Consider the following 26,905-nt stretch of genomic DNA (forward strand, 5'->3'; position numbering starts at 1 on the left):
TTTATTGAGCAAGAAATTACAGTTTTCAATAATTTCATAATTAAGATGAAGTATTCTGTTAATTAATTAATTATTCTACATTGTTGAAAGACGATCTGGCAACAGAGCAAAGCTAGAAAGAGATAGTGCTATCTGCTTTGTTGAATGATAGACAAGGATGGCAATACCATTGCTAAACAAACACTGCCATTATAACGTGGACCTCACTAAAGATATAGTGAGGCCCACGTTATAATGACAGTATTTGATAAACTTTGATGTTGCTATCCTTGTCTATCAATCGACAAAGCAGGTAGTACTATCTTTTTCTAGCTCCGCAACGATGCCAAATCTGTTTTTGACAATGTATAAATATAATTAATTAAGGCAGAGAACAGGCAACGCTGTTCTTCTATCTTTATCCACTGACATTATAACGTGGACCTCACTATAGTGTTACACATGGTCCCAAATAGGTCTTGTAGTTCTTCACTTCACAAAATTTCCAGTCCTTAAATATGTAAACAAACTTGATTTTCAAATTTAGATGTTTCAAAACCAAAAATAGAACAGATTTTTCACAAAAAATAAAAGATTCACATATTGGAGAAATAATTTTGAAGAAAGACCGAAAAAACAAGTTAAATTCTAAAAGCTTTCGTCTTCCATTCAACAATTATTATTATTGACACTCAGGCCCCGTTGTTCAAATGCAGGTTTAATTTTAAACCAACTTCTGAACCAATCAGAGAAGGCGTTTTTGAAGAGACAGCTTCTCTGACTGGTTCTCGTGAATTTAACCACGATTTAAATTTAACCGGCTTTTGTGCAACCGGCACGTGATGTATTTTTCAAGTTCAATATTTTCCTCCATTTATTTGAAAACACTCGATGATTAATTGGGATTAGCAAACAGTAGGGATTATCACCTATAGTGAGGTCTACGTTATAATGGCATTATTTGATTAGAATTGTTTTTTCTATCTTGTCTATCATCCTTATGACATCTTCGTATCATCTTCCTATAATGGGTCCACGTCATAATGGCAGTATTTGATTTTCTTTCTGTTATAGCTCTACAGCCCATTGTGGGCTTTTGGCCTCCTCCACAATATTCCTCCAAACGTTTCTATCCATTATAAATCCTCTCCATCCTCTATAACCCATCCTTATCAAATCATCCCTTATCTCAGTATTTACAGCCTTATGGCAGTATTTGATTAGCATTGGTATTGCTGTCCTTGTCTATCATTCGACAAAGCAGATAACGCTATCTTTTTCTAGTTCCACAATGCTGCCAGATCGTTTTTCAACAATTAAGGTATATAATTAACCAGTCGCCAGGCTCGCTTCGCTCGCCATATCCGTCTAGCCAGGGGGCTCAGCCCCTCGCTTCGCTCGCCGGCATTTTTCAGTTGAGCATGCTTCATTCCATCAAAAAGTCAAAGTACTGAGAAAACGCAGAAAATCTGAGGAAAACGTTGGAAAAACGCTGATTTTGGGCGTTTTGACCTCATTACAAAAATTTTTAGACCATAGGTAAACCTCTGTACCAAATTTGAAAATTTTCTGTCTATTACTTGATGAAATAACTGAGAAAACGAACAAAAAACGCTAATTCAGGGTGTATCTTTGGCGTTATTTCAAATTCCTTCTAACACAACATTATTACACCCCAGCTGAGCTTCTGTACTAGATTTGAACATTTTCTGTTCATTTGTTCTCGATAAAGCTGAGAAAACGCTAAAAAACGCTGGAAAAACGCAGATTTTGGGCGTATCTTTGACATTATTGAAAATTCCTTCTAATACAACATTATTACACCCCAGCTGATCTTCTGTACTGAATTTGAACATTTTCTGTTCATTTTTTCTCGATAAATCTGAGAAAAAGCGAAAAAAAACGCTGGAAAAACGCTAATTATGGGCGTATCTTTGGCGTTATTTCAATTTCCTCCTAATACAACATTATTACACCCTAGCTGATCTTCTGTACTAAATTTAAACAATTTCTGTTCATTTGTTCTCGATAAAGCTGAGAAAACGCTAAAAAACGCTGGAAAAACGGAGATTTTGGGCGTATCTTTGATTTGATGTTATTGAAAATTCCTTCTAATACATCATTATTACACCCCAGCTGATCTTCTGTACTAAATATGAACATTTTCTGTTCATTTTTCTCGATAAATCGGAGAAAAAGCAAAAAAAAAAAAACGCTGGAAAAGACGCTAATTTTGGGCGTATCTTTGACGTTATTGCAAATTCACTCTAACATAGCATTATTACACCCCAGCTGAGCTTCTGTAGTAAATTTGAACAATTTCTGTTCATTTGTTCTCGATAAATCTGAGAAAAAGCAAAAAAACGCTGGAAAAACGCTAATTATGGGCGTATCTTTGACGTTATTGCAAATTCCTTCTAATACAACATTATTACACCCTAGCTGATCTTCTGTAGTAAATTTGAACATTTTATGTTCATTTGTTCTCGATAAAGCTGATAAAACGCTAAAAAACGCTGGAAAAACGCAAATTTTTGGCGTATCCTTGGAATTTTTTTCAAATCCGTTCTTAGTGCGCCTCTAAAAGACCAACTGAAGATGCCTACCAAACTTGTACGTTTTTGGTCCGGTAGATTTTCAGTTCTGTGAGTGAGTGAGTCAGTCAGTCAGTGAGTGAGTGAGTGCCATTTCGCTTTTAAATAAATATATAGATCAACTCAATATCTAATTTCAATCACAAAAATTCATTATTTAATAATTGATAAATTCTTGACGCATGATATAATTGATCGTGTTCAACAAGAGTTGAAAGTTAAAACAAAGAGTGATAAGTTCAATCAGACAGAACGCAGAGAATCGGCAACGCTCTCTTTCTTCAACCATCTTGCATTTTCTAGCTGGTTGGAAGAACTGGACGTTTTATTTCACATCTTATGGGAATACAGATGGAGGCTAGTAATTAGATTTTGTGAAGTAAGGAAAAGTGAACTAGAAATAAGTGTCTAATCAAGCATTTCGGCCCGACTTGCAGCAGCCTTGTCAAAAGGCTAATTAGGCTGTTGATTGACGTCACAAGAGTCTACTAGCTTATAATTAACGTTTCATCTTTTTTGTTTCCGATGAAAATCGCACTATTACATTTTTCCTATCATCCTTTGGCAACGAAATGCACTCTCCTCTTATAAGAATGAGAGCGAATGAAGCGCTATAATCAAGTAATAGTATAGTATAATCTAATTCATTTTACTAGGAGAGATAATTTTATTGATGGTAAATTTTTACTAGTAGTTCAGAGAACAGTAGAATTCGCTACACTCACTAAAATCACTATTGACACACGCCCGCCTATTCACACACAAACACACATACAAATTGGATTTAGAGTATAATGATATAAATGCAATAGGATTGGTGGAGGACGCTGAGAAATAAAAGTTCTTTACATTTTTGAGCTAGGATGCACGGTTAAAGAGATAAAAAATCTGAAACTTGAAATGTAGATCTTGGGGGGGGATGATTGAATTATAAAATACTCAAAATTTTCAACATGTTGTAATGTATGGAATAAGACCGCCTTGGAGCGATGGAAAATAAAAGTTACTTACACTTTTGAGCTAGGATGCATGGCTAAGGAGATAAGAAATCTGAAACTTGAAATTTGGGACTTTTGACCGGGGGGGGGGGGAATTATCGAATTATAATTTTTTTTAAATTTTGTACATGTGATATATGAAATAAGACCACCTTGGAGCGCTGAAGAATAAAGGTCCTCTACAGTTTTGAGCTCGGAAGCACGGTTGAAAAGATAAAAAATCTGAAACTTGGATTGGGACTTGTAAAAAAAAATCGAATTCCAAAAATAATAAAATTTTCAACATGAGATACATGAAATAATACCGCTTTGAAGAGCTGAGAATAATAAGCCCAATTTGAACCTGATCTGATAAAGTATTGAAAAGTTAGGTTGATTTTTAGGGTAAAATTTCCGAATAAAGTGCTGCCATCTTGAAACGGGGATAAATTGAAAAATGTTTAATACATACGTTTCTGCGCCTTCTTTCAAAGTACTTGTATACCAAATTTTATCCAAATCGGACCATAACTGCGACTGTAACTGCGGTACAAACAAACAAACAAATAGACAAACGCCGATTGACTTGAAACATAGAATTCGCTTCGCTCATTCAATAATATCCATAGATCCATTTGGAACATTCCAGTAATGACAGTCTATAATCTCTACAACATACTTCTCTATTTGAGTTAACTTCTGAATTGGCGTAACACATGAGATAAGGAACAAATAGTCGAAAGTTACATAATAATTATGTATAATATATTGAAACTCATCAATTGAATTTATATTTTATATTAATATTTTCAATATTCACTTCAATTGAATTTAGAATATTGATACTTTTTCCACTCCGACTGTTGTTAAGGTGCGTACAGATTATACGCGCCACGAACATGAGCGATTCACTTTTAATCAGCTGACTATATCTGCATTTTTACAGAAACGGTATAAGATATAGATATAAAAAGCTTGGCATCAGCTGATTAAAAGTGAATTGCTCATGTTTGCGGCGCGTAAATCTGTACGCACCTCTAGAGTTACTCTCTTAAAACATATTTTAAAAATCTGTAACAAGCCTATTATGTTAATTGCTTGAACTGTATATCACGAGGCAATTTCATAGTTTTTGATTCTTTTTCAAACAACATACCGATTTGGTGACTTCCAGAATTTTAGAGAAAATTAATTTCATTTGCTTGTGTTTTAGCAGAGACAATCGTTCTCCTTCTCCCCTTCCTTCAAAATTTTTTTCAGCCATTCTCACCGTAACTGAGACTGTTAGGTTATTCCACAACCCCTTACATCTCTGGTATAGTGATATTTTTTAAAGGTTTTCTATTGGCCACCTTCCTATTGTTCTGTTCCCTGGACTATACACCTCGAAACATTCAGATTCATGATTCGAGATCAGAGACACCATCTGGAACTTTTTGTGTAGTTGAGAAGTTGATATTGTGGTAATTATTCATATTGAATGAAAAAGACTAAGAAATTGTCAAAAACCACTGATTTATTGATAATTAGAAAGACCGGTTTCGGTTATTACACCATTGTCAATCTCTGATAAACTGAGTTTACCGGTCTTTCTAATTATCAATAAATCAGTGGTTTTTGACAATTTCTTAGTCTTTTTCATTCAACCATCTGGAAGGCTTTACGGAATAAAATTCATTCTAAGAATTCTAACAATTTGATTCCTAGCTCTGTTATCATTCACGTCATTCATTTTCAGTTCTAGATTCTCATTAATAGTTTCTTGGTTTCTCCCTTATTACTTGGTTCACCTCTCTTATCTTGGTTTCTAAACATGTGTATAGAACTCATTTAGTTTCTCTAGTATATCTAGTTTCTCATAATCTTTTTCCCTACTAATATGCAATAGTTTTCCCTTTATATCTCTTTTCTCTCTCAATCTATTCAATTTCTTCATATTGTGTTCATTGTAATATTCTTGATCGGGGGATTTTCCCGTGTGCTCCCATATTGTTGTAAATGAATAGAATAAACAATTATTTTTTCAACGATTAGTACTGTGCTTCATGAAAATAAAAAAAATCTACGCTTCCAGTCTATACAAGTTTGTAGATTTTAGAAGGATAGCTTTGGAAGTATGATAATACAGATGCTATAACATAATAAATCACCAAATACGACAGTATCAAATTCTCTGTAGTGTCGTTAAAAAACAAATAAATGATTAACTGTATCATTTATGTATTGATGTGGCAATACATCTTCGTACTGGGCACAAGTCAACTGAAACACGAAATCTTATCTGCTTTCATGAAATTTTTTCAAAGGTCCAAGCAATTACCTGCCTGATTAGATTTTTTCGGGGAAGGTTGCTTGAAAATCAGCAGCTGAGCAGACTTTGGTGCGAGAACGTGCTTCAGAAATGGGTACATTGAAATGTGAGGAAAGAAAAGGAACGAAGGGAGAGAGAGCTAGTGATTGGATGGGGAGGAGGAAGAGAGAGAGAAGTTGATAATGATGGAAGGGATTAGGAAGATGAGATCGATGTAGCAACACCCCTAGTACATTTACACCATTAAAAACGGTGACATGCTGGATAAGAAGCTATAGTGAAGTTGCCCAGCACCTTGAGTGTAAGTAAGGCCTGTTATCGGACATAAATATCCCATTTAAGAAGTATTCGCCAAATAGAGCCATCAATAATTGATAAATAAATTGGAGCGAGAAGAGAAAGATTAACAGCGTGTGGAAGAGTCATAAATCAGTGGCAAGAATATGCGAAATTTAACTGATAAAAGGTTTGAAATTATGTTTTATGTGTATAAAAAACATCCGGTTTAGCCTTGATTTACTGGCTGAATCCAGGGATAATGCAAATGAATTATTGTAACAGCATCGTGAGGACACCGGGTGACGTACGCGCATGCGCTATGCATAATCGCATAGTTTTCTGTCGGGAATCAATTTCGCACCACTGCAATAAATCAAGTGCAAGTCGTATAATAAAGCTGGCAAAAGCACTTGCAAAGTCCACGTGCAGTTTGTTGTTTTCAAGTCTCAGTAAGATCGCTACAAAGTAGTCGCTCTTCTAAGCCCTTCACATAAAATTCTCATACTTAGCCACTCGTATTACTTAGTAAGCTGGTTCTGAGTCTGGATGTTTTGATGTAGTATTAAGTTGAGAGCCCCGAAGGACTTTTACAGATGTTTGTAGAAATGGTTATGATTCTGGATATGTTGATGTAGTCTTCAGCCAAGATAGAAACCTTTTCACAGACTCAGTATCAGTGATCGTGCAGTACCTTAGCCAGGATTTTGGATTTTGAAATGGGGGGTTGACCAAAACCCCCTGAGGAAGAGATGGGTATCGGAACAGGTTATTTGAAAAATAACCTAATCCCATATCTCTTGAAAATGGTGTATTTGTGAATAATTAACTCCTTTCAATGCAAATTCAAATTTGTTTATCCTTACCTAATGATATTTACATAGTTTGAGACTCACTGACTAAGAGAAATATTATTATATGTCATGAAACATCAATAATTGATACTTCCCCAATTTATTGTTTGCGCTCACTTTCGAAAAGAATCTAAATTTACTTGAAGCTATTCTTCTTCTTCTTTATGTGCCGTCTCCTTTAAGAAGGTTGGCTATCAACATGGCAATTTTGATTTTTGAGGCAACCGCCCTGAACAGATCAATGGAACTACTGTTGTACCACTGTCTCAAGTTATTTAACCAGGAGATCCGTCTTCTTCCTATACTTCTTTTGCCTTGTATATTTCCTTGTATGATGTTTTGCAAAAGTGTATATCTCTCTCCTCTCATTACATGATCCAGGTATTGCAGTTTCCTGATTTTGATGGTGATCGTGATTTCTCTGTCCTTTCCCATTCTTCTCAATACTTCCTTGTTGGTTGTTCTGCTAGTCCAGCTAATAGCTTGAAGCTATTGAGTGTTACTAAATATTGATTTATTACTCAGTAATTGATATTGCTACATTAGATTTCATTGAGTCAATCTGCAAGTGATGAGCATGGAGTGATGGAATTTGTTCTGGATATCAATCAGTTCCAGACTTCAATTACTTCAGGAGATCGAAATTGCTCTAGAAATGAATTAGTTCTAGAGATCATAATTATTGCTCTAAAGATCAAAATTGTTCTGGGGAACAATAATTGATTAACACGATTAAGAACACAATACATCAACTTAATCATATTATATTGATTAACACGATTAAGAACACAATACATCAACATTGATTCATATTATATTGATTAACACGATTAAGAACACAATACATCAACATTGATTCGTATTATATTGATTAACACGATTAAGAACACAATACATCAACATTGATTCATATTATATTGATTAACACGATTAAGAACACAACACATCAACATTGATTCATATTATATTGATTAACACGATTAGAACACAATACATCAACATTGATTCATATTATATTGATTAACACGATTAAGAACACAATACATCAACTTAATCATATTATATTGATTAACACGATTAAGAACACAATACATCACATTGATTCATATTATATTGATTAACACGATTAAGAACTCAATACATCAACATTGATCATATTATATTGATTAACACGATTAAGAACACAATACATCAACATTGATTCATATTATATTGATTAACACGATTAAGAACACAATACATCAACATTGATTCATATTATATTGATTAACACGATTAAGAACACAATACATCAACATTGATTCATATTATGCAATAAACTCAAATCTCTTTAAAACAAAAAATAGAAAGAAAAATGAAAATCTCAGTACCCTTTTTGAATTATTTAATCACAACATTAAAAAATTAAAACTTCTCTAGAACAATATTGTCTCAGACATGATATCTATAATCAATAATTGGAGATAATGGTTTCATGATCCTTTCAGAGCTGCGATGTATTAACACACTTTTTCTCTATGTATTTAACACGACATGCAGTCGGAATTTAAGTAAATATAATCAGCTTCTATTACGCACTGTCTGTAGTACGTTCGTTCAACCGTCAAAAGTAAACCATCGAAAGTACTGCAGTCAGTGTCTGAATCAGTACCTGAGTCAGTATAGAATCTGATTATTTACTTAAATTTTGACTGCATGTCGTGATACATTGAGAAACAGTGTGTTAATACATTGCAGCTCGGAATGGATAAAGAGCCAAATATCTTCAATTATTGTTGATTCTAGAGATCATGTCTAGAGACAATATTGTTGTAGAAAGATTTGAGTTCACTGCATAATATGAATCAATATTACAGTATCTTCAGGGTGATTTACAGCATTTAATCTGGATTCTCGTTTAACAATAATTATTAATTCATTAGCATTTGAATAAATGCAATATCTCAGTAATTTCCATCTTTCATTTATTATATTACAGATTTCCTGAAAACGTACGAGATTTTCTTAAAATTTCTTGTATATTATACATTTCCTATAATGTATTGTGTTATTTGATCCAAGGATATACAAGAATATTCAAACACTTCCAATGAAGATGAGCAAGCAGTAATATCTCCAATCTAGTTTTTGTTACTATGGAAATTATTGGTTTTAAACGAATATTCATATCGATTACTCATTATTAAAAGTACTATTGCATGTCATATTATTAGGCTTATGTCATGTACATTAAGGCATTGCAAAGGCTGAAAATAAACATTCTACTCGTGATATTTTTCAAAGTTTTTCGATCCATTTATCATCAAGCTATCAAAATGAAATAGTTTTCTTAGGAAAACATTTTTTTCCGATCATTACTTTTTGAGATATGAGCGCCTGAAGTTTGAATTTTTGGGACAGAACATTTCAAATTCAGTAACATTTTTTCAATTTGTATATCATCAAGCTATCAAAATAAAAAAGTTTTCTCAGAGAAACGTTTTTTTCTGGTCATTACTTTTTGAGATATGAGCGCCTGAAGTTTGAATTTTTGGGACAGAACATTTCAAATTCGGTAAGATATGAATCCATGAGATCTAGAGGATGGATTGATTCTTCATGGTATTGTTGATTTAGTAGAACAAAAATTTTCTGAAAATATCAATTTTAAAGATAGTTATTCAATTTACTAAAAATAACCAAAAATAACTTTCAGTTGTATTAATTTTGATAAATTGAATAACTTTTTCAAAATTGATATTTTCAGAAAATTTTTGTTCAACTAGATCAACAATACCATGAAGAATCCATCCTCTAAATCTCATGGATTTATCTCTTACCGAATTTGATGATAAGTTATTCAATTTACTAAAAATAGCCAAAAATAACTTTTAGTTGAGTTATTTTTGGTAAATTGAATAGCTTTTTTAAAAATTAATATTTTCAGAAAATTTCTGTTTTACTAGATCAGCAATACCATGAAGAATCTATCCTCTGAATCTCATGGATTTATCTCTCCGAATTTGAAATGTTGTCCCAAAAATTTAAACTTTAGGCGCTCATATCTCAAAAAATAATGATCAGAGGAAAAATGTTTTTCTGGGAAAACTTTTTCATTTTGATAGTTTGATGATATACAAATTGGAAAACTTTGAAAAATATCACGAGTACAAAGTTTATTTTAGCCTTTGCACAGCCTTAATGTCATCTGATTGCATGTCATATACATAGATAATATCGGGGACCGAGCTTCGCTCTGGAGTACAAAAGCATAAAAATATTATTACAAAAGAAGAAATTATAATAACATTCATACAGAAATGTTCTATCTAATCACAGTAGATTGAGATTAATTCCCAGAGGAATGCAAAAATTTCCCTCACAAAGGCCCAGTTGCACAGAAGCCGGTTAAATTTTAATCCTGATTAACTTAACGTGAACCAAATCAGAGAAGACCATTTCAAGAAGATGGATCTACTGGATATTAATCAGGATTGAAAATAACCCGGCTTTTTTGCAACCGGAACTAAGTACCTGATTAAATGATTACACAGTCTCGCTCACTCACTTCCATCACCAACAGACGACGAAATAATTATTATCAGCTGTTTTTCTAAGGATGAATAATAATTATCATTTTAATGTCCTTCAGCGAATTTTCCCAGGGATGAGACCTAGTGCAATAGAATCTTTATATTTTGAAATTTGACCACTTGTCATGAGTTGTAGAAGGAGTAGGTACAAGAGAATTCAGTAGAGACACTCTCACTTTTGAAATACAGAATGTTTATGCAATTCGAAAATAGCAGTACAATTGCAAAAAGCCACAATTGAGTCAAATTATCGAAACCGTCGAGTTGCAGATGAGGCATTTCGCGTTTATTGCTATCGTTAAAAAGGGCGCTTCAACCTCACACACTACTCAGTACTCAGCAGGTCAGCATTCAGACGTGATAGTAGGCTCTCACGCGTTGAAGTTATTCTCTCCCTCACTCTCTCACGCTCTCTCCCACTCTCCCACTCATTCGCTCTTTCTCTTTGTCTGTCTGTCTCTCTCACTGTCTGTCTGTCTCACTCTCTCTCTCTTTCTCTATCTATTTATCTCTCTCCCTTCATCATTCTGTCTCTCTTCCTTCATCTTCCTCTCTCACTCTATGGCACTCGTATGCCATCTGCTAGACGAATTTCCAAAAAAATGCCCAGTACGAAAGTTACCGTTGAGTTTTCCACCTCTTTGGTCCTTGCAATTTGCAATTTGATCAGTATATGTATTGTTCTAATACATTTAGAACAAAATTGACCAATATCACAGTCGTTTTCTTGAGATAATCGATGCAAGATCAATTCCTCTATGTGAAAAATAATTGGAATCCTGAATTTGGAGAAACCTGATTAGTTTATTAAGTTGAACTTTTATTTTGGTTGCATTTGTTCATGAGGAGACAGAAGAATTTAGGCTTCCGCTCATAGTACCCAAAAACGAAGCAACAAAGAATCAAGATGAGTTGAAAACCAAATCAATTTTAATGAAAAGAATAGAACGATAGGCTCAATTATACCCTGAAGAATATTAGTAATTCATCAAAATCGTAATTACATAAATACGGTTCTATCAAAAACTGATTTGCCAAATCAATTTCTGTGAATAAACTAGTGAGAGAGAGAGGAATTGGAATTTTTTCGAGTTAGCTTTTTTCCTAAATTATGACAGAATGAATTTACTCACAGATATGTTCCTAACAAGCCTAATCAAACTACGAGACTTCAAACAACAAACAAACATCAAACTACTGAAAGTCTCGTAGTCTATTGTAAATCTCAGTCTATAACTAGACTGAAAGATTTAGAATAGACTGAAGACTGGAACGAGAATAGACTGAAAGATTTCTTAACAAAAAAAGCATCTTACAGCTGCGTTTACACCAAATCTATTAACAAAATGTTAATAACTCAATTTTTATAGATTTTATTAGATTGAACGGAACTTGACAAACACATATGTTCATCATGTGTATGAGAAGTTCCGTTCAATCTAATAAAATCTATAAGGATTAAGTTCTTAACATGTTGTTAATAAATTTGGTGTAAACGCAGCTTACAGTATTGAGGAGTTATATGAACAATGTCCGCAATGAATATTTTGAAATATTTACCCATAATCTGACGATTTTATATTAGATTAGTTTCAGGTTATGTTATTAGTTTGTTTCATGTTAATTGATCATTTGATTTAATTTCAGTTGAAGTTGAATTATTCATTTTATTTGTGTACTTTTTATCAACAGTGATTGTTCACTATTGACATTATTCAATGTACAATGTCTGTTAGAAATTCAAAATTTGTTTTTTTTTGCAGAAACCCTTGAGGACATCAAGGGTATTATATGAGTAAAGAGATTCGAATTGAATCATGTGCTCTCTCCAATGTGAAATACTATATAATACAGTAGATTCCTACCAACTTTTTTGCCTATCGTTCATGAGAGGTAGTAAAATTACTTGTATTCTACTTATATTCCACTTATTGTATTGCATTCTACTTATATTCTAGAATTACTTGAATTGATTGTAAAATTGTCAGTTTGGTGTAAGGGTAAGCATTCCCGATCGGCAATTAGGAGGAACCGGGTTCGATTCCCGGGCTGACAAATATATTTTGTTCAGTAGCGCTCATCGAATTTCCATCTAGTTGTTTTCCCTGTTGTCAATATTTGCAGTAGCAGAAGTCTTCGGGGCTATTTACAGCAATTAATTGGGATTTTCGTTTGGTAATAATTGATATTAACGTTATTAACGTTATTATTTATTCCCAAGAAGAGCTACTGTTTACTCCACTTGTAACCTCGTATCCAACCTCCTTTAGAACAATACAACATATGTTTCAACCTCCATAGTTAGTAAGCTATAAGAACGATCCTCAAATCAGATCAGATTCTATTCGTTGAACAGTTAGTAGTTGACTTTCAATCAAAGCTTTGACTTTCAAAGTCAAAGCTACACGACAGAAAAGCATCCTAGAAAAGTTGTAGACACGTTTGTACACTAGTTTAATCTAGTTGGACCGACACAGGTTGTGCCACTTCTCACCTTTCTCATGAATCATAATATTCCCTCGACTTGTAATTGGCTGTTGAATTTACCAAGTCCTCCTGGCATCCTGCAGAACAAAAATGCTTCACATTCTATACATTTAACTGGGTCTGTCGTCTTTCCATATCTGACAGGATAAGTCAACAGGTCAACAGAGAGGTGCAAGCACAATAGCCAAACGAAACACTCAAACTTGAATTTTAAAAAACTTTTGAAGTGAAAATGCACTTACTTTTGTATAGTGACGATCGTTTCGACCTGTTGTTAGTCATCATCATGACAGTCATCATCATGACAGTCATCATCATGACAGTCATCATCATGACAGTCTGATGATGACTGTCATGATGATGACTGTCAAGATGATGACCAACAACAGGTCGAAACGATCGTCACTATACAAAAGTAAGTGCATTTTTACTTCAAAAGTTTTTTTAAAATTCAAGCTTAATTTTAACAGTGAAAAAGTATGGATATACAACAGAGGAAACACTCAACTTAGGATTCCCGCAAAATCCACCAGTATGTGTAACCTTATCTAAATTTGGAAGAGGAATAGCACAAGGTTACCTCATTTTTTCTCTCCCTATCATTTTGATTATGTACTTATTGTATTAATCAATAAAGAGTCACTCAATCAATATCAGAAACTTTGAAATGCGAAAACTTGAACGCGTTGATGATTGACGGATTTATTTAGAATAAATCAACCACAAAACGTAGTTTTAACCCAATCTGAACAAAGTAGAAGCTGGTATTTTAAGGATGTGCAAAGGCTAGAAATAAACTTTTTACTGGTGATCTGTTTTGAAGTTTTTCGATTTGTATACTATCAAGCTATCAAAATGTAAAAGTTTTTTCAGGAAAACATTTTTTCCGATCATTACTTTTTAAGATATGAGCGCCTAAAATTCAAATCTTTGGGACAGAACATTTCAAATTCGGTAAGAGATAGATCCATGAGATTCAGAGGATAGATTCTACATGGTATTGTTGAAATAGTAAAACAAAAATTTTCTGAAAATATCAATTTTTTAAAAAGTAATTTAATTTACTAAAAAATTACAAAAAATAACTTTTAGTTGAGTTATTTTTGGTAAATCAAATAACTTTCTCAAAAATTGATATTTTCAGAAACTTTTGGTTTTAATATCATTTTCAACAATACCATGAAGAACCTATCCTCTGAATCTCATGGATTTATCTCTTACCGAATTTGAAATGTTCTGTCCCAAAAATTTAAATTTTAGGCGCTCATATCTCAAAAAGTAATGATCGGAAAAAAATGTTTTCCTGAAAAAACTTTTACATTTTGATAGCTTGATAGTATACAAATCGAAAAACTTTGAAAAATATCACCAGTAGAAAGTTTATTTTTAGCCTTTGCACAGCCTTAAGGGACAAGAGTCACTGAGCAAGATTGATCATAATATGTATGTTATTGCTGACCAAGCGAAGCGAAGTTCCAGATTTTCCAGATCCAGCTCCAGATCGTGGAAGAAAACGCAAAAAAATCACAGTCACTCATTTTCATGAGAAAAACATCAATTTTACAGGTGAACATTTGAACCTTCTGCCCGATTTTTTTCGAGAGAAATGGGAAAACTCATTCAAACACACAAACCATTGAAAATCATCGTTTCAGAGCATTCGATTGACAATTTTTGGAAATCCTCTCAAGACACTTTCCTTAGTGCGTCTGTAGTTGAAATTCTGAGAACTGAATTGTTAATTCACTGGCCAAATTGTTCTAGAAAGAGTTGCGCAAAAGTGTTGATTTTGGGCGTATAAAAAATGTTAGAATTTCTCCGTAGCTCGCATTTATAGAGGATCAACTTCTCTATAAACTCTAGAGGATATCTCTGCTGAATTTGAGTTACTGTCAAATTTCAATGCTTTTTTTTAAACATCTTTATTGCCCATAAAAACAAAATACAAAATAAAAACTTACAAAAGAAATATTCTAGATTATAATATTATGCTATTTTACAAATAAATTAAAATTGGTGTGATCGATTTTCAAATGCAGCAATGAATGAGAGAATCACTCAATTTTTCCTTTTCCTCATCTGTAGATATTGAGGGTGATGTTTTAATAAAAGGCTATGAAAAATAATAATTATTGTTCTACAATAAATTACGGACAACATCATTCTACACCATTACTTAGTCTTAATTCATCCAGATCGTGGATATTGTCTAACAAACTATTCTGATAAAGTGAAGTATTTTGTTTGAAATTTCATTGAGTGTCTCCTAAAAATTGTACTTTGACCTACTAACATGACTTATGCATGACTTACTAGCATGACTTATGTGGTAAATTGATTAAAATAATGTCTATAAAGCTGCGTTTACACCAAAGTTATTAACAAAATTCATTTATTGAATAAAATACTATAATCATCATACAATTATGACATTGGAGGAAACACTAGGCTGAGCCTGTACTATTTCTCTCCAAAAATTTTGATAAAATGTTAAAGTTATGTAATCACACACTGCTTCGTTACTTGATTTCCGGTCCAGGAATGATGATTTAAAATTTTGAATTTTGAAGGTTGATTTTATACTCTAATGAATCACAGAATATATCACAATGAAAATGTTTATTTTTCCGTCCTTATGAACGTAGATTCTATTGGATTGAACATAACTCATCATACAAATACATGATGTGTATGATAAGTTATGCTCAATCTAATAGAATCAATAACGTCGGAAAAATCAACATTTTGTTAATAACTTTGGTGTAAACGCAGCTTTAAAGTGCAAACAGATCTAGTAAGTCGCGGTGAAGATCGATTAAGCTATGGTAAACAGCCAAACAGCAGTGCAAGGATAGAAACATTATTTGGAGTAATTTATATGGAATTAATAGACGTAGATGTAGAAGGTCGATGACGATCTGAAATCTTCATAATATCAAACTGACCGTTCTGTTCGTACCCTTATGGTGTGGTCCCTCAGATTGAGAACCCCCGTTGAAAGGATCACACATGACATGACTGCTTGAACCAGGATCAGTTCAGGATCAGTTTCCATTGGTTTGAAACCCCCTAAATCTCCATAAAACCTCCCTGACACATACCATGGTCATTCATTATCACTTCTCCCATTTTTCAAATACAAACGAAGGTCACAAACATAATCTGAGTATCCTTGTTAACAAAAATACGACTCACTGAGGCCCAGTTGCACAACAGCCGATTAAATTTTAACTGTGATTAGTTTCACGAGAACCAATCAGCGAAGGCGTTTTTGAAAAGACGTGGGAAAACTCGTGGAATTAATCACGGTTAAAATTTAACCGGCTTTTGTGCAACCGGCACTTAGCTTCGTTCATTTCGCACTTTTTGAATCTCTTCCAATCCCACTTTGCAATTCCCTATACTGGTATTGATTTGATTGAACTATAGAGAGTTTATTATCATTCAAGAGTTCACAGTTGGGTTCTTAAGTAGGGTTTACATTGGTCAAGTTTACTTGAATCACGGTTTTTTGATGTTTGAGTTAAATGGGTGATTTTGACAATTTGAATTCAAGTTTTTATATGACCTCAAAAGTATATAATAATAAATTAAAGGATATTTATCAATCTCAACCTCTTCTTCTTACTTTTCATACTTGCATACATTTACTACATTAATTTATTACATTATTACATACATTTTTTTACATTAATTTATACATTTACTTGCATATATTACTTTTCCTACATTCTATATTGACTGAGAACTGTTTTTATCACTTTTCCCCATTTGCAGGTTGGATTGTATCTTCAAGATTCAAGTTTAATCCAAAAGTCAAGAATGTTCAACATCTACAAAACTTGAAAAATGTTTTTCTTTCAAAATACTACTACATTGGCATAAGTTCTATATTTTCATTTTATATTTCTATCATTTTATATTCATTGGCTATAATTTTCTTTCAAAATACTACTAAACCTATACTACTACATTAGCATAGTGAATTCAAGATTCTGTTCTTGTAAACTTGACTTTGAGGTTCGAAAAAATACATTCATTTCATACAGAACTTGAATTCAAGTAAAATTGATTAATGTAAACGCCCCTTAAATCTGCGTTTACAAACAAAATGTTAATAACTCGATATTTATTGATTCTATTACATTGAACATAACTTATCAAATACACATGATGAACATAATATCATAGAGAAACGATAGCATAAGTAGATATCCCATGGTATAGGGCGTTCATGTCGCAACTTTTTTACTGTTATCCCAAGCCGATAGTTCACGTAGTTCTTTCCTATGCAGCTGTGTGACGCTGGTAGTCTCTCAAATTGTGCCGTTCATACACTATCACCCCAACAAAATAGTAAAAATTGACAATAATCGACAGAAATCGACTTGAGATAACAGTAAAAGTTGTAACATAAATTCCCTATACCATGGGATATCTACTTACGCTATTGTTTCTCTATGATAATATGCTCTTGCCATAATAATATTATGACAATTTATGTTATACATAATATTTCATACATAATATGTGAAACATAATATGTGTTTGTCAAGTCCCATTCAATCTTATAAAATCTATAAGGATTAAGAAGTAATTAACATTTTGTTAATAATTTTGGTTTAAACGCCGCTTAATGGTATGAACAGAACCTTCACCACGACTTACTTGTTCTTTTGCACCTTAACGATTAAGTTCCGGTTGCACAAAATCCTTTTAAAATCTAATCATGATTACAAGAACCTATCACAATCAGAGAAGCTTTTTTCGAGAAGAAGGTCTCTCAGATAGGTTGAGGTAGCATTTAATCACGATTATAATTCAACAAGCCTTTATGAAACCGGGCCTCAGGCTTTACTAATTACCAATGTTTACACAATCTAGTAAATCTTTTTTCTCATTTAATGATTTACTTTTCTTTAAACTTTACTGGAAGTGTTTGAAACGAGGGTTTAGTAGGACTTCACCGATATCTTCACCGGTGAACATTCTTTCTAGATAACTTCTCAAGTTGACTTCATCGATCCATCGACGGCAGACCTTGATTGCTATTACTTGTTCGAAAAACATCTGCTAGTCAGTGTGTGTGACCGGAATTCTTAATCGATATAACTAAATTAGATTTCGGGCAAGACCCTGCCTCCTCCCCTCCTCTCCACTCTCTAGTTGGTTGTGGGAAGAAGGAATATCGGAGAGAGACAGAATGATAGCTAGAAAGTGTATTCCTCATGAGAGCTATCCTGTACAGCTCAAGTGTAAAAATATAATTATTGTTTTTTTCTCTCTGTTCGTTCATTTTCCCAACTAGATAAGGCCTTATCAGTTTCTCCATTGAAACGGAATAATGAAGAAAGCTAAGTTGGCTCTTGGCTGGCAGACATAACCTTAAAGAACGCCGACGTAGCGTTATCTCCAACTAATATCCACCTCTGGGAAAATTTCTTCCAACAAAATGCGCCCGGGACGAAATGTAAAAATGGAATAAATAATGGAAATGGAATGGCTGCGCTGGTCTGAGTATGTGCCCACACTGGCGTGGCGGATTATGTGATAAGGCCTCATCACACTAGACGACAACCGGATTATTTTTGATAAGACCGCATCACACTAGAATATTTCTGACAGCAAAATGGCCACCGCATACTCCATCTTCATCTGCGCTAATGCATTCACACCATTCGATTTTTTCGATCATTTGCAAAAATTAACTTTTTAATCATAAGTGCTCACGTAATACACACGGTATAAGACCTGTTTTAAAGAGCGTTCATAAGATTGCATAGTCTTAATCTATTGTATTTTTTCAGAAGTTGATGATATGCAAAATGGTGGACAGTGGAGCTTAAAACTTTGGGGAAAAGTTGTGAAAAGTGAGAGGATGTTATCTTCAATAAGAGGTTTTCTTACACAATGTGAATCAGTGACACTACGAAGTAGTGGCAGAATGTGACACTATTTAATTGTGACAGTATGAAGCTATTAAAGAGAATATTGATTGATCGATTGTTTATTGATTCATACAATAATATCACATCATCAAAATGGAAGCGTTTGTGCGGCATCAACATTCATCCCCTCATTATCATCTGGGCTTAAAATATTCGTGAAGAGTTGCCTCTGTACATAAATAAATAAATGAATGATAGGGAGAGAAAAAATAAGGCAACCTTGTGCTATACCTCTCCCAAATTTAGATAAGGTTACACAAGGTCCGAAATAGATTAAGTCTTGTAGTTGTTCATTTCACAAAATTTTCAGTCCTTAATAATTATTTTCACAATATTAGGATTATGAAGGAAATTAAGAATTGATTGAGTAGGAAAGATAGTAGGCACTATTATGATTATCATATTTTCATATTTTTCAGGACATCTTAAATTTATTATTGTAGTTCAATAGTTTATTGATTCTTGAATCGATAAAAAATGTGTCCTGAAATACCTGAATATGACAGTTTTCCAACATACAAGCACGACTAAAATAAGCTTTGATAAAGTAAAATCTTAGATATATATGATGAACCGGCTTCATCTTCTTCTTTTTCTTCTACTTCTTTATCTTCTTTTTCTTCTTCTGGTGCCTATCCGTTACCGAATGTTGGGCAATCATTCTGGCAATCATAACTTTGTTGACAGCTGCTCTGAAAAATTCCTGGGTCTTTATTCTTTATTGATTCATACAATAAGTAGGCCCACATCATCAAAATGATAGGGAGAGGAAAAAATAAGGTAACCTTGTGCTATTCCTCTCCCAAATTTAAATAAGGTCCGATATAGGATGTCTTGTCGTTGTTCACTTGGTCTACAAATGATGTTCTCAAATTCATCAACCAGGAAATTCATTTCCTACCAACGCCTCTCCTGCCAAGCTTTTCAGCAACTGATATTTAGTTTAATTCCTCATAATGTGTCCCAGATACTCCAATTTTCGTCTTTTGACTGTGAACAAAAGGTCAGTCTTCTTATTGAAGGAGTCTCGGTCTTCTACTTCAACAAATCAAATACTTTTTTTATAACTTGTGGACCTCACTATAGTACGAATTCGATGATAAATAGGATCTCCTATATAGTGAGGCCAATTTTATAATGGCAGTGTTTGATTAGCAATGGTATTGCTATCCTTGTCTATCATTCAACTAAGCGCTATCTCTTTCTCGCTTTGTTCTGTTGCCAGATCGTCTTTTAACAATGTAGAATCCTATTATATTAAGCGAGCAATTTCTGTATAATATCTGTTTATATTTTTATATCTGGTTATTTATGTTCAGAAAACAGCTTCAACGATTTTCACGAAATTTGGATCATAGTAGGTTTATGATATGAAAATTCGATTGCACTAGGTCTCATCCCTGGGAAAACTCGCTGAAGGACATGATAAGGATAACAATATTCATCCTTGGAAAAACAGATAATTTCGTCGTCTGTCGAAACAGAAGATGCGTGTGTGGGAAAGAGACAGAATTATTTCCAGCTGTGTAATCGATCAGCGAGAAATTTTAATCGACTTGATCAAAATAATCTGATTTTTCTGATATGACATAATTATTCTAAACTAGAGTATATCATAATTTTCAAAGTTAATCTTCTTTTTGTGTGTAGTTGAGAAGTTGATATTGTGGTAATTATTCATATTGAATGAAAAAGACTAAGAAATTGTCAAAAACCACAGATTTATTGATACTTAGAAATACCGGTTTCGGTTATTACACCATTGTCAATCTCTGATACAATCTCTGAACAGTTTTATCCACAGACATTGACAATGGTGTAATAATCGAAACCGGTCTTTCTAAGTATCAATAAATCTGTGGTTTTTGACGATTTCTTAGTCTTTTTCATTCAATAATCATTATTTGACAGTTTTAAGTGATTAGTGAGTGTTATTTTGTTATTCAATTTGGTTTTTTAATAATCTAAATTAGAACTTTTTTGGTTTTAAATGTTTGGACTGAAAATTGAACCTGATTTCAAGTGTATGGAACATAACCTACCTTGTGGAATATTTATAGTGTATAAATCAAAATTCGGGGAAGAAACAGTCTTGGGCTGTGCCTGTTAGTCCTGCCCCAATCATTTTAAAGAATTGAGTTCTGTTTATCAATAGTTTATAAATAAATAACGAGTGAAGCTCGGTGCCCCGATATTTAACAATTAATTAACAAAATATTTCATCTTAATTATGAAAATTCATTATGAAATATTATTGAAAAATATATTTTTTTTGCTTGATAAAATATAATTGATTATTTTAAACGAGAATGAACAGCTAATATTACTTCAATAAACCAGTATCAGCTACCGTCTGTAGAAGGGATTGACAAGACAGAGGATCGGCAACGTTGTGTTCCCATCTTTCTCCACTGTCATTATAACGTGGACTTCACTATGGTGATTTGCATTGCATATTACAGGAGTATAGAGGAACCTCGATATAGTATACCCTGTTATAGTACATTCTCCGCTATAGTAAATTTTACTACTTTCCCTTGAAACATCCATAAGCGTAGATATAGATAGATATAGTGCACCCATATATTTTATTCATTCATTCCATTCCAAAATCATAATATCAAATTAATGATTAGGAGAGAATCAACAAGATATACCCAAAACTGTTTCTTTCCCTTATTTTGTTAAAAATAGTCCAAATGAGGTAATGTAGACACTTTTAAAAAAATCACAAAAATGTACTGTCCTCAATATTATAATAGTTCTCGTAATAGTACCGTACATTATTTGAGCAGTTACTTGATATGTAGGCCACTCCACAGTTTTCAATTCAATTCAATTTATTTCACCAAAATCACAAAACAATACAAAGATGTGACAAGTAAGAAAAAAACCAATAATTATTTTCATTCAAAATATATAAATCAACTATCTGTAGAATAGGGCTGGAGGTGAAGAACTATTAGCATAAGTGAAACACTTGTTCGCCAATAGGAGTAGAGACTTATTGGGCCTTATGAATAAAGTTGAGCATTTGCTTATACTTCTAAAATATGGAGCATTTGCTTCATTTTCTATGAATAAACGTGAGCAAAACCTTTTGCTCATGCTCATCAAAAAAATAGTTTGAGCATTTGCTTAAAAGTAAAAGCTTTTGCTCAAAATTGTATGAATAAACTAGAGCATTTGCTCAACTGTTGAAGCAAATGCTTCAAAAAAGGTGAGTCTAGTCTAGAGCAGCTTATCACCTTTTGCTCATAGTAAAATGGCTCAACTAATTCGTATGAGGAAGAGGAAACTATACCAGATACGATCACAACCAATAGTTGAGAACTATAACACTCTTTTTAGATTCAAGCATGATATATATATCACCTAAACTCAACTAACTAACTAACAAGTAACTATTCTAAACTCAACTAACCTAAAACTCAATTCATAAATATAGAAAACATAGCAGACGACGCAAACACAAGCGGTGCACCCTACATGCATATTTAGCGCTTCAGTGAGCTATAAAAACAAACTAAGGCTACAAAAGCAGATCAGCTGATGAAAAATCTCTAAAATACGTGAGCATTTGCTCCAGAGTTCAGGAGCATAAGGTAAGAGTATAAGGTAAAGCTTATTCATATAAAAATGAGCAAATGCTTTTGCTTCTACCTTTTGCTCATGAGCAAAACCTTATGCTCCATGCTCTTGATCATGAGCATTTGCTCTGGTTTTATTCATATGGGCCATTAACTGTTTCTAAATCTTCCTGTTTCTCAATGAATTGGAAATGAGTGTTGAATTTAATATTCCCTCATGAATTGATATTTTCTCAGCACATCTTAGTAGTCGATAAAGCGTGTGTTGAGTTTTGAGAATAGTCATCAGGAGCAATAATAATTTCTTCTTCTTCTCTCTTCTTCTTCTTCTCTCTTTCTTCTTCATCTTCTTCTTCTTCTGTGTGGTGGTGAGGTGCGGTTGATGAGTGGCGGTGAAGATAGAAAGGGAGTGAGTGTGAGAGAAGAGAGTGTGTGAGTGAGAGGTGTATCTGTGAACAATTATTTGCGCCGGCACTCCGTGACGTCGCCAGCTTTGGTATTTACAAGAGTGACCGAGTGGTGCTGCGCGCAGCGGTGGAACGCGAAACTAGCGGCCAGTGTGGGACCACGGAACTGAGCGGGTGACGGAGGTCGTGCAAGCCGGTCGGCTCCGATTCCGCGATCCCATCGCAGCAGCGAAACCTGTCCTGAAGCCCAGCTCGGGCCACTGGACGCCAGTCAGTGTCGGTACGCAGGTTCGTAGGTTGCCTGAGTGTTCTACTCCAACCGTTCGCGATGATCATTTCGGTGGTATTATGATCATTAACTACTTACTTGTTACAGTAGTTGACATTTTGTTGTTAGTAGTATAATGTGGTGGTGAAGTACACACTGTTGAGTGCGCGACAAGTGATTGTGCCAAAACACATTGGTGTTCTTTCATTTGAAACTTGTTACCAAAAGTGTTGTTTGTCTGCTGAATTGTAGCTGGCTCCAACATCGCTTCAAAAATTGGATTAACCTTTTATCTAGGTAACTCACTCTCTTTTCCCAACTCAATCTTTGAATCTCATCTTCCACACAATGTTTTTCTTCATAGAATGTGAGCGAAGTTTGGCCGTCGTATTGCAGCAGCAGCAGCCTTGCCTTCGCCCATACTCTGTGGTGCTGGCAACTGGTTTTGTTTATTGTTACCACTTGGTCTCGGCTACATCTCGGTTTCATGCGCTGCTCTTCCCCACGTCTTAAATGAATAACATTAACATCTGAAATTCGTTTATTTATATCTCATTACTGTGCTCAGGTACGATCAACTTTTGCACCTGATTCAGTTTCCTCTTGAGATTGAACGCGGTTCAGTATCAAATACCCTGAATTTAAATTCCTCGGCAAAAATTATCGTGTACACCGTTCTCCTTCTGCGAGAAGCAATCTAGAAAGCTTGTGGAATGTTGGTGATCGTCACTTTTGAGAATAGACCTCATAGGTGCCGGAAAACCGGTTAAATTTTAACCGTGATTAAATTTTACACCGTACTCCTTCTGCGAGAAGTAATCTAGAAAGCTTGTGGAATGTTGGTGATCCTCACTTTTGAGAATAGACCTCATAGGTAGGCTACCGGAAAACCGGTTAAATTTTAACCGTGTTTAATTCCACGAGAACTTGGAATTTGCAAGTACCTGACCAATTGGCACAGCTTATCAAGCCAAATAATGAGTCAGAAGGTTTCAGCCTTCCCCGTCACCTTTGGATAGGATTAAACAGGGTGCGAACAGGGCATGGTGTATGTGGGGACAGTCTGCATAAATGGGGGATCATTCCATCACCTGAATGTGACTGTGGAGCTCCAAAAAAAACTTTGAAACATATAACTGAGGTCTGTCCTGTCAGGTTGTATCCCCATGCCGTTGAGGATTTTGTGAATGCTGCACAAGCAGCTCTTGAATGGTTGGCTGATTTGGACTTAGCTTTATAAATGTCTAGGCTAGTTTTATCTTTTGATAATTATGTTTTTAAAACTACTGGTTCTCTCCATGTGCATAGTTTTATATTTTGACTTTTAATTTAATGACAATCAATTATTATAATTGAGCGCATAATTCATATTTGAGAGGTAAATGTGTCAAAATGCCATACGCTATATATCCACCAGAACCATTCAGAGAGACGTCTTCTCAAAAACGCCTTCTGTGATTGGTTCTCGTAAAGTTTTAATCACGGTTAAAAGTTACAATCTTTTGTGCAACCGGGTTTTAGAATAGGAGGATACAACCTGTGTATTGGCTGGTTCCCTGGTTGTAGGCCTATCTGCAAGTTAACCTTGGCACACCGTGCATACGTAGGTGGCAAGTTTTATCCTTTTGGGAGAGAGAGAGCTATCAACATTTCTATCTCATCTCAGGTTCCTTCTAAAAGTGATAATTATAAATAGTGCAAAATTGTAATGTTCTGAGGCTTGCTTGCTGTAATAATAACCAGATTCCTCTTACCGATTATCGTCAAAATCCTAAGAAAATCATGATGAGACTTGCTGATTTTGAGACTTGCTCGCACTAATATTACCCTGATCTCCACTCACCGATTGCCGTCAAGTTTATATTAAGAAAACCCTGATAAAAGCCAGAATTTTTATATACAAATGTGTTAATTAACTTGAAAATAAAATAGTAATGTTTGAGACATGCTTGGTCTAATACTTCCTTATTTTTAACTTACCGTCAAAGTTTTAAGATAACCATGATAAAAGCCAGAATTTTCATCCAGTAAAATTACTGGCTAGTAAAAATACCAGTAAAAATACTTACCGGCAAAGTTCTTAGATAACCTTGATAATAGAAACAATTTTGAAGTATAGCCAAACTCCTATTATTTTCTATAGTTGGCGGTTCTGGGAACTGAGTGACGATGTAGAGTCAGCAAATCCGTGTCAGAAAGAGAAGGCCAAAAATATGGATCAGCAGTTTCTTTGAGTACATTTATCAATTTAACGTTCACCTGAGAGAGAATGGGGAACGTTTTTCAATAATCAATTATAAAGTATTATCTATTCATTTTATAATAAATATATGTTATTTATCGGGAATTCTTCCTCGTTTATTTGAAATATGTGATTAGAACAAGATACTAAAAACCATTGAAACATATTTGTTTTAACTTTGAGGACATTTATCAATTTAACTTTCACCTGCGAGAGAATAGGAAACGTTTTTCAATAATGGATTATAAAGTATAACTCATAATGGCAGTGAACTCTTATAAAAATATCTGGCTACTCTTGTTCTAAATTATTTAATTCACTCCTGGAAGAGTTTATAAATTCATTCCCATGATTGAAATTCTCCACTCAGTCATCGAAAATTATGATAAATCTTGTTTAATCATTGAAATTCCATTGACACATATTTGTTTTAACTTTGAGGACATTTATCAATTTAAAGTTCACCTGAGAGAGAACGGGAAACGTTTTTCAATAATCAATTATAAAGTATTATCTATCCATTTTATAATAAATATATGTTATTTATCGGGAATTCTTCCTCGTTTATTTGAAATATGTGATTAGAACAAGATACTAAAAACCATTGAAACATATTTGTTTTAACTTGATTTAAAATTGATCACATATAATTCAATAATACATAAAAAATAAGTATGATAAACATTACTTTGGTCTAATAATGCTTTAGAAATATGATATAACTTCAACTTCAACGGTCCATTAAACGATTTAATAAGAGTTATAGAAACTGGGCATAAGTAATGTAACGTAAAATCATAACTGGAAGTCGTCAAATCGGATATCAGAGAGTATTGAATTTCAGTTTTATGATCCAAACAACATTCAAGTTTTTAATTAATGCCAAGATTTAATCCCACTTGATTTGAGGACATTCATCAATTCAACGTTCACCTGAGAGAGAATGGGGAACGTTTTTCAATAATAAATTTTAAAATATTATCTATCCATTTTATAATAAATATATGTTTTTTATCCAAAATTCTTCCTTAATTATTTGAAATATGTGACTAAAAATTAATATTCATCTACATCGGTGTGCTTTACAATATTGCTATGAGTATATATATAGCACGTAACTCCTTAGCTCTCTCACACCCAAGTTCATACAATTTAATTTTTCAAGAACAACTTACAAACAGAACTATTGTTACAATGATTTTATGATAGACTCATGAATGTTGAGTACACAAATCCGTAGGTAGTTCTCTAGGAGTACAGAGGTTCTTCGCACACATGACCTTCCAATGTAGGCCCTGGTATCAGCTTTGTTAAAATATGCATTACATCTGTAAACAATAAATACAATTGTGTGCATGTAATCTTCGATGCAGTTCTGAAGAATCAGATAAAGCTTTCAT

General features: G+C 33.7%; 1 protein-coding gene across 1 annotated transcript in view; it reads left to right on the top strand.

Moving 5' to 3' along the window:
• Positions 1-23,261: 23,261 nt before the first annotated feature.
• The window catches only part of LOC111047863 (protein dachsous-like), a gene marked incomplete in the record, with an annotated part of 507,664 nt that continues 504,020 nt past the window's right edge, over positions 23,262-26,905 (top strand). The window contains 1 exon segment of the mRNA XM_039429132.1: positions 23,262-23,560.

The sequence above is a fragment of the Nilaparvata lugens genome, chromosome 5, assembly GCF_014356525.2.
Source record: "Nilaparvata lugens isolate BPH chromosome 5, ASM1435652v1, whole genome shotgun sequence".
Classification (NCBI taxonomy): Eukaryota; Metazoa; Arthropoda; class Insecta; order Hemiptera; family Delphacidae; genus Nilaparvata; species Nilaparvata lugens.